Source organism: Erpetoichthys calabaricus, chromosome 5, assembly GCF_900747795.2.
Source record: "Erpetoichthys calabaricus chromosome 5, fErpCal1.3, whole genome shotgun sequence".
Classification (NCBI taxonomy): domain Eukaryota; kingdom Metazoa; phylum Chordata; class Cladistia; order Polypteriformes; family Polypteridae; genus Erpetoichthys; species Erpetoichthys calabaricus.
The window spans coordinates 20,562,236-20,570,337 of record NC_041398.2 but is presented as its reverse complement, the minus strand read 5'-3'; the positions used below and the strand labels follow the sequence as shown (position 1 = coordinate 20,570,337).

The 8,102-nt window shown below is 42.3% G+C and overlaps 1 protein-coding gene across 1 annotated transcript in view; it reads left to right on the top strand.

Moving 5' to 3' along the window:
• Positions 1 to 7,697: 7,697 nt before the first annotated feature.
• The window catches only part of LOC114641650 (zinc finger protein 420-like), a 59,721-nt gene continuing 59,316 nt past the window's right edge, over positions 7,698 to 8,102 (top strand). Inside the window, exon 1 of the mRNA XM_028790675.2 lies at positions 7,698 to 7,795. The gene's annotated coding sequence lies outside the window, so the exon portion shown is untranslated. The remainder of the gene's footprint in view (positions 7,796 to 8,102) is intronic.

Sequence of the window (8,102 nt, the reverse complement as noted above, 5' to 3'; positions counted from 1 at the left end):
CCCTTCAGGGGTTCCTCCAGAAAGAGAATGTGCATCATCTGAACCTCCTGAAGTATCCCCTGACAATGCTGTGCCAGAGGCTGACAACTCCCAAGCAGACAGTAATGATGTAAGTAGTCATGCTGGACCATGTGCTGTGAGTCACAGTGTTGGGGTTGAGACAAATAGGGCCAACAACAGTGAAACGGATAGTATGCATGGTGCAGAAGTGCCAGAACTGAACCACAGTCATCCTGAGGACCAAGTAGCCAGAGGATCAATGTCTGAGATCACTTTGATACACGATAGAGCACCAAGTAACACAGTAGGGCACATCAGAACAAGAGTAGGAAGGATAGTAAAACCAGTTAACAGATTGATTCAGAACATGACGCAGAGAAACAAACAAGCTAGTGGTGGTGTTAGTGGGTTAGCCAAAACTTTATTTTTGTGAACAACCGTCAGTTATCCTATTGGAATAGTTCAAAGTTAATTAGCAATGTGTATAAAATGTATAATTCTGTTAATTAAGTTCAATGTTGGAGTAACAGTCATTTATTCATTAGGATGAGATTGTGTATAAGGCACCTTCTTACGCAAGTGAACATTGGAAGTCTGGCCAGCTTCCTTTTGACACTTTCCCTTTTGGTTGGGAGACGGTTTTGTCGCACATAAGAGTACTGTGATGTACTGTGAGAAAATAATGACATGTTATGTTATGTTACTGTTATTCAGAACTCTGCCATTACCTGACCCTTAGTGTTTTGAGAAGTTCAGGGGGGAGTATGTGGCTGAGTTAGTTTGTTGTATTGTGAACATTCTCAAAACTATATTTTTTTATACTGAAATTCTTCTGTTTTATATATTGTGAATTTTGTTTAATGTGAATGTAATCATTGTATCTGTTGTATATAGTTCTTATTTGTCTGTTGTAGCAGGGGGGGCTTTAATTAATGTAACACCCATAGGACGCACATGTGACGTACAGCAGGCTCCTGGCAAAAGCTGGAGGACGCTTTTGCAGGTAAGGTGCTTCTCAATGCTCTCCGTCTCTTGTATAAGCTGACAAGTTTTAAATGAGTGTTTTTCTGTCTGAAACTGAGTGGAAACATCACACCACGTGGTTGTTGATGTGTTTTGAGGGTCTGTTGTCACTTTTGGTCGGCAGAAGTGGATTTTAAAAGTGTTTGGTTTAGCGGAGATCCAACCTCATTGGTATTTTGTTTGGCTTGCTACAGGAGACAGAGAGCGCCTGACGTTACATGTGCTGACTGTGCCCTTTACTGCTTGTCTTGTAGGTATGTTGCAACGTTAATTATTGTCCTTCATTGTTGCTGTTTATATTCAATTGTTAAATTTGTATTTATCGTATTTGTGTATATATGGTTAATTAAAAAAAAAAAAAAGCTGGAGGACGCTTTTGGAGGAGACAGAGAGCGCCTGACGTTACATGTGCTGACTGTGCCCTTTACTGCTTGTCTTGTAGAAAAAAGTGGATGACGCTTTTGTAGAATAAACGGCAGAATTTGGCTATTGCTGTGTCTGTCTTCTTCCAAATCACCAGCAGCCATTCTAAAGCCGCTACACAAGCACATGGCAGGGCCAAATCAAAACAACAGCAATCTGGCTTCCTCCCAGATCTTGAATGCATAACTTTATAAACACTACATTCTAACACGTTACACATTAACAGGGTAATGAACATTGCAAGTCGAATTCTTTTTCATTCGAACGTAATGGACATTTACTCCTTTAATCTAACCCTTGAGTGACAACATAACTTTACACCATCAAAACAGATGCACGCAACTGCACTCCGTTAATCAGGCGTATATCTATATCGAAACAAAAATACATGTCATTAAAACGAAACAATTTTGCAAACCTCAGCTGGCACGCTTCAACAAAGCATCAAAAAAGCGAAGTATTTTAAACTCTGCCGTACTTTCCCTTCTTGGCGGTTTTAAACTTGCGACACAAGTGAGCGAATCTTAAAGAAACCGGCAGGCGGAAGCCGATACAACTCACCCAGTGCCGGTGCTCGTTTATTTTGCGCACTAGGCCAAGCTAATTAGTGCGGCCCTCTGCATACACCCGTTCTTGTGCACCCAAAAAGACGTAGGTACGTGCCATTTCTCCGTTCTTTATTTCAGAGAGTAAAGACTTACAGGGCTCAGATAATTTATACTCAACAGGACGCCACAGAGACACCCCATACTTTCCCGCAGAAAACTGATGGGGCTACAAATAAAACAAAACTGTTGTGAAGGGAGTTGGGTCCTCACGGAGGCAGAGCTGCTGGCACTTGGAAGGAGCCATAGAAGACTGGCGCAGTGGCACATATGTTTAAAGGTGACAGGTGACGGGGAGACACAGCGTTTGACAATGTGTTAGGACATCAGCACACCGGTGGTGATAAAATGTCAGCCAAATAGTAACATTATTAAAGTCACCATAAGATCTGTGAACATATGAATCTGTCATTACAGCCACCAAAGAAAAGCATTAAACGATATTTCAACATTAAAATCAAATTCTCCACACGGAGGAGGAAACACAAACCACAATTTTCCTTCAATGAGCAAAGTGTTAAATCATATTGTGCCACCACATCTAAAACACCTGCCTAACATTGTGCGGAACCCCCTCGTGCCAACAAAACAGCTCCGAACCATCGAGGCAAGGACTCCACAAGACCTCCAAAGGGCTCCTATGGTCGTTAGCAGCAGATCTTTTAGCCCCTTTAAGCACTAAGAGGCTTTTGGTATTATTGCGCCTAAATTACACACCGCAAAAAGAAACAAACTGGTATTACTCATTTATTGCAATAAAGGAGCTGCAAATGGCTGAAAAGAAGCACTTACAACGCTCCACATTTTTAAAAGAAAGTATTTACAATAAATAATAATAATACATTTTATTTATATAGCGCCTTTCCCATGCATGAATAAAAAAACTTTGTTTACCCCAATATCAACAAAATTAAACACACAAAAAAATGGCACTTTAGGGATTTATTTCCAAAATTTTACATTACATACAAAAGACATTTTACGATGCACATCCCTGGAGTCAAGTTTCCTTTGTGCCCAAATCTGAAGAAGGGGTCCGAGTTGCCTCGAATGCTTGCATATTGTAATTTTTTTAGTTAGCCAATCATTTTGCTTGACTTCTCACTACAGGGAAAATATTTAACCGTGTTTTGCCGTCTTATGAGTATTTCTTAATTAATAGCTGATCTTAAAGCGCCAAACTGTGTCTTGCGTGCAGCGACTACCACTCCGGGTCGAGAGGCGGAGCTCGCGCTAACATTCTTGTCTTTTCTTCGCTCCGCAGTACCGAGAAGACAGTCCCAGGGACGGCGGCTGGCCACGCCCCTTTCAGTTCCCCGCCTATAAAGCCTGCAGCTGTGAGAAGGAGGCTTTCAGTTGCGAAGACTTAAACATAAATCGAGGTAAGGAGGGAGACAGAGACAGAGACAGAGACAGAGACAGAGACAGAGACAGAGACAGAGACTTGTTCATTTTATCTAGCCTGACGGTCCTCCAATTTTGTACTGACGGCATAGTGGCCCTAAGTTTAAACGGGGACGTCTATCTGTGAGGCTTGCATTACCTTACTTGACCACAGCTGTCATTTTCAAACACTTTCATCGAGTTGCTAGGGATTCATTTTCTGCTTTTTTTTTTTAAGTATTTACTGAATATGCTGCCACCTATCACTCCATTTTATTAACCTGCTGTTGTGGGGTCGCGAATAAAGCCGGCATGTTGACTTTTATTTACAAACTTTTTCTTTCTTCACTGAGTCCGTATTTTTTTTTTCTCTTCTCCGTTGCCCTAACACGCTTCCGTACTTTGTTGTAGTGTATTGTAATGTGAATTCTTATGTGACTGGACTGATTTGTGAGGCCCGTCTTAACGTATTGGGCACAATGGGCACTGACCAGGGACCCCAGCAGCATAGAGGCCCATGTTGTTCCTGATGTCCGTGTATGTTTCTGTTTTGTTATCAAAACAGGGGCCCCAGTGCACTACTTTGCTTGGGGGGGGGGGCTATGATGCTATTATAATGGCCCCGTGGAGACCATGGTGACCTCAGGGCTCTTAAGGCCCACCCTGCAGTTCCAGATCTCTGGTGTTGAAGACTTTAACCGGTTTGTTTGCCAGTTGCAGGCCATTGTTTTACAAATCCGCGGTGTTCAACATCCCTGACCCTGCTTAGACCTTCAGTGAAAGAAAAAGAATTTAGACCAAATTAATATTCAAAGAGTTTAGCTTATTTATTACTGCACAAAAATAAAATGAAAAATATAAAAATAATATAATAAGATGATGATGACTGTATAATATAATAATGATGATTGTGACCAGTTGTCATTAAGAACAAAAAAGAAAAAAGCTGCCTACTCATTGATATGTCCATCCCGACTGAAAGAAACACCTCAGCAAAAGTAACAGAAAAACTGTCCAAATATAAAGACCTTGAAATCGAGATTGATCGAATGTGGGGAATTAAAGCAACAACAATACCAGTAGGGATAGCAGCCCTCAGACTTATAAAGAAAGGATTGGAGAAATAAACCCAACAGATCTCAGGTAACATCAAAATACAAGAAGTACAGAAGATCACACTATGTGGAACATGGCCTGTTCTAAGAAAGGTGCTGTCCATTACATAGACGTCTACCTCATGCTAACGCTTAGCCCAGGGAGTGGACCCCATTATCATTTTGTGTTATGGCATGAACTCAAATGGACAACTGCCACTATTAATAATAATAATAAATAATAATAATAATTCAGCAGTGACAACACAGACTCTGGCCATCCTCTGTAACTTCAAGATGATCTGCTTGTCTTTTAATTCTCATGGCCTTTTATCAGAAATTTTGGCCTGCTAGGCAGCCTTCCACACATTAAAGATTTTAGGTTTTTTCTTTTTCTACATATTAGAAACTTTTTCTCAGGACAAAGAACCAACTGTACATGCATAGAAAGAACCCTTTCCAGAATGAAATGGCACTTGGTCAAGCAATAGTTCTACAAGGAACCATACATTACAGTAAAGAACCAGCACTTTCAAGAGAAAACTTTGTCATTTCTGTCACTTCCTGGACTATCCCTTCTGAGATGGTGTGACAATTCTTTTGAAAGGAGCTGTCTAATAGCAAGTGCCTGGTCAATTTATGTATAGAGCACATTTAAAAATGACAGAAGTCGTCCAACAACCCATAACACATAATCCAAATATGCATTTCTTTCCATAAGTCATATTTCCTTAGGGCGGCACAGTGGCGCAATGGGTAGCCCTGCTGCCTCGCAGTTAGGAGACCCGGGTTCGCTTCCCGGGTCCTCCCTGTGTGGAGTTTGCATGTTCTCCCCGTGTCTGCGTGAGTCTCCTCCGGGCGCTCTGGTTTCCTCCCACACCTATGTTCGGATTCAGCGGGTTAGATAATGGATGGATGGATGGATATTTCCTTACTTCTAATTCTGTTTTCACTTCCATGTATCATATGTTTCATACAAATTATTTGAACTCATTAATATGACTAAATAGCTAATTATTACAAAGAGTCCATCCATCCATCCATTTTCCAACCCGCTGAATCCGAACACAGGGTCACGGGGGTCTGCTGGAGCCAATCCCAGCCAACACAGGGCACAAGGCAGGAACCAATCCCGGGCAGGGTGCCAACCCACCGCAGGACACATACAAACACACCCACACACCAAACACACACTAGGGCCAATTTAGAATCGCCAATCCACCTAACCTGCATGTCTTTGGACTGTGGGAGGAAACCGGAGCACCCGGAGGAAACCCACGCAGACACGGGGAGAACATGCAAACTCCACGCAGGGAGGACCCGGGAATCGAACCCAGGTCCCCAGATCTCGCAACTGCGAGGCAGCAGCGCTACCCACTGCGCCACTGTGCCACCCTTACAAAGAGTCGCCACTCAAAATATCACATTGCTGTTCTCTATTTGACAGAGGATTAAAAATAAATGATTAGTTTATAAGGTCAGTCAATTGAGCAGCACTTGACAATGGAACTGCTTTCTGTGGTTTTCTTGTTGACATCATAGCCATCATTCTCAGTAATCTGCTCAGATGTCACTTTTTCACAAACTGAGAGCCACATTGTCTCAAGCCAGTTTCAGTTTTGGATTACCTGAGTCTCTACAGTCCACTTCTGACCCCATTCAGTTCTTAGGCTGCACTCTCACTAGTCGGTGATCTATTTATCTATCATATAGCACCTTTTCTATCTATCTATCTATCTATCTATCTATCTATCTATCTATCTATCTATCTATCTATCTATCTATCTATCTATCTATCTATCTATCTATCTATCTTATATAGTGCCTTTCTCTATCTATCTATCTATCTATCTATCTATCTATCTATCTATCTATCTATCTATCTTATATAGTGCATCTATCTATCTATCTATCTATCTTATATAGTGCATCTATCTATCTATCTATCTATCTATCTATCTATCTATCTATCTATCTATCTATCTATCTATCTATCTATCTATCTATCTATCTTATATAGTGCCTCTATCTATCTATCTATCTATCTATCTATCTATCTATCTATCTATCTATCTATCTATCTATCATATAGTGCCTATTCTATCTAGTTCTGACTGACGTATTCAAAGATTACATATGGAACACACGAAAATATTTTGAAAAAATTAAAAATCCTAATGCTATGCATAAAGTGATAAATGCCTGAAAGTAAAGCTCGACTGGCTTAACTGACCTACTGTATAAAATGAAAGCTGCACAATAGTGAGGCACAAATGAAGGAGAGGAGAACGTGCCGTCCGGGCCACCACGTTGTACTGTCAAAGTACAAAGAAAAAAAAAGAGGGTGTGGTGGTGTAACAGACCCCAGACATGAGGCGTAACCGTTTCCTTTCAAGCATTTGGGGCTTCTCAAATAAATCATCTTTCTCGAGTAGACCTGGGTCGTTGGGTTATGTAATGTGGGACTGCGTTCCTCAGACTGATACGCCTTGTTCTGGGAGCCTTTATATTTATTTCGTCCCGACCGAAAGAGGCGTGGATTGACTGGCGATGGGCGTGGCTTAGGTGACCAGAGTGAGCGGCTTCGCGGAGCTACGGAGGAGAAAGGAGACGTTATTGTTACCGCTATTGCCTGCATGCTATTGTCTGAGCCTAAAAGATGACCCTTAGGCACCCTTGCGTGACAATATACTAACTGGATGAATGACCACACTTTTCATTTCATTGCCAGTCTGGTTGTACGGAACAAATAAACGCTTAATCTGGACAACTGAGATCTTCATGTTGAACCTGTTCCTTCAACCATCATCAAACACATCTAATCCATAAGGGTTGTAATGGGCCAGAGCTCATCTTGTAGCGCAGGTAGAAGTTACTGAGTTAAGCAGACCACCATCATAATTTTCAGAAGTACTTAGTCCATTTTAAGATTACAGAAAACCTGGACCTAGTCTTTCTGGGACAACCGTTGGACATCCTTCGAGGATCCTAATTATTCAATTGTTTTGCAGTATTTAAAAGACACGGGTCTTAGGAAGATAGAAAACGGAAACATGTATAAATAATCCTCACTCCGTCCAGTAGATGGCAGTGTTTACCAATTAACCTCACTTTAACCATCTACTTAAACAGAGCCGCTCGTCGCGGATTTGTTTTGTTTCTCCTTGTTTCTTTCCGTCGTCAAACAGCTTCGGCTGCCATACGAGACTCGTGTCTGCACCAGAGCTAAGAGGAGGGCAGAAAAGAAGGAGAGGCGAGGAGTGCAAGGTGAGCAGCGGGAGAATCAGAGAAGGCTGGGTGGGAAGACGAGAAGAAAGGAAAGTGGAGCGGGACGCGGGCAGGCATGCATGCCGGGGGGACGGAAAGGCAATGGCATCGCGGGGGCGGTGAATGTGGAGAGAAGAGTCAAATGTATGTTTGCGGTGGTCTCCGCTGTCATGCAGGTCTGCCGCCGAATTCCACTCCGCGCAGCCCGTCGTGCTCGCATCAGATCTGACGGTGCTCGCCGCCCGCTTTCGCTCCCGCGTTACCCGAGACTGCAGGCTGCTTGTCCCGTGATTGACAGTCAGCCTTT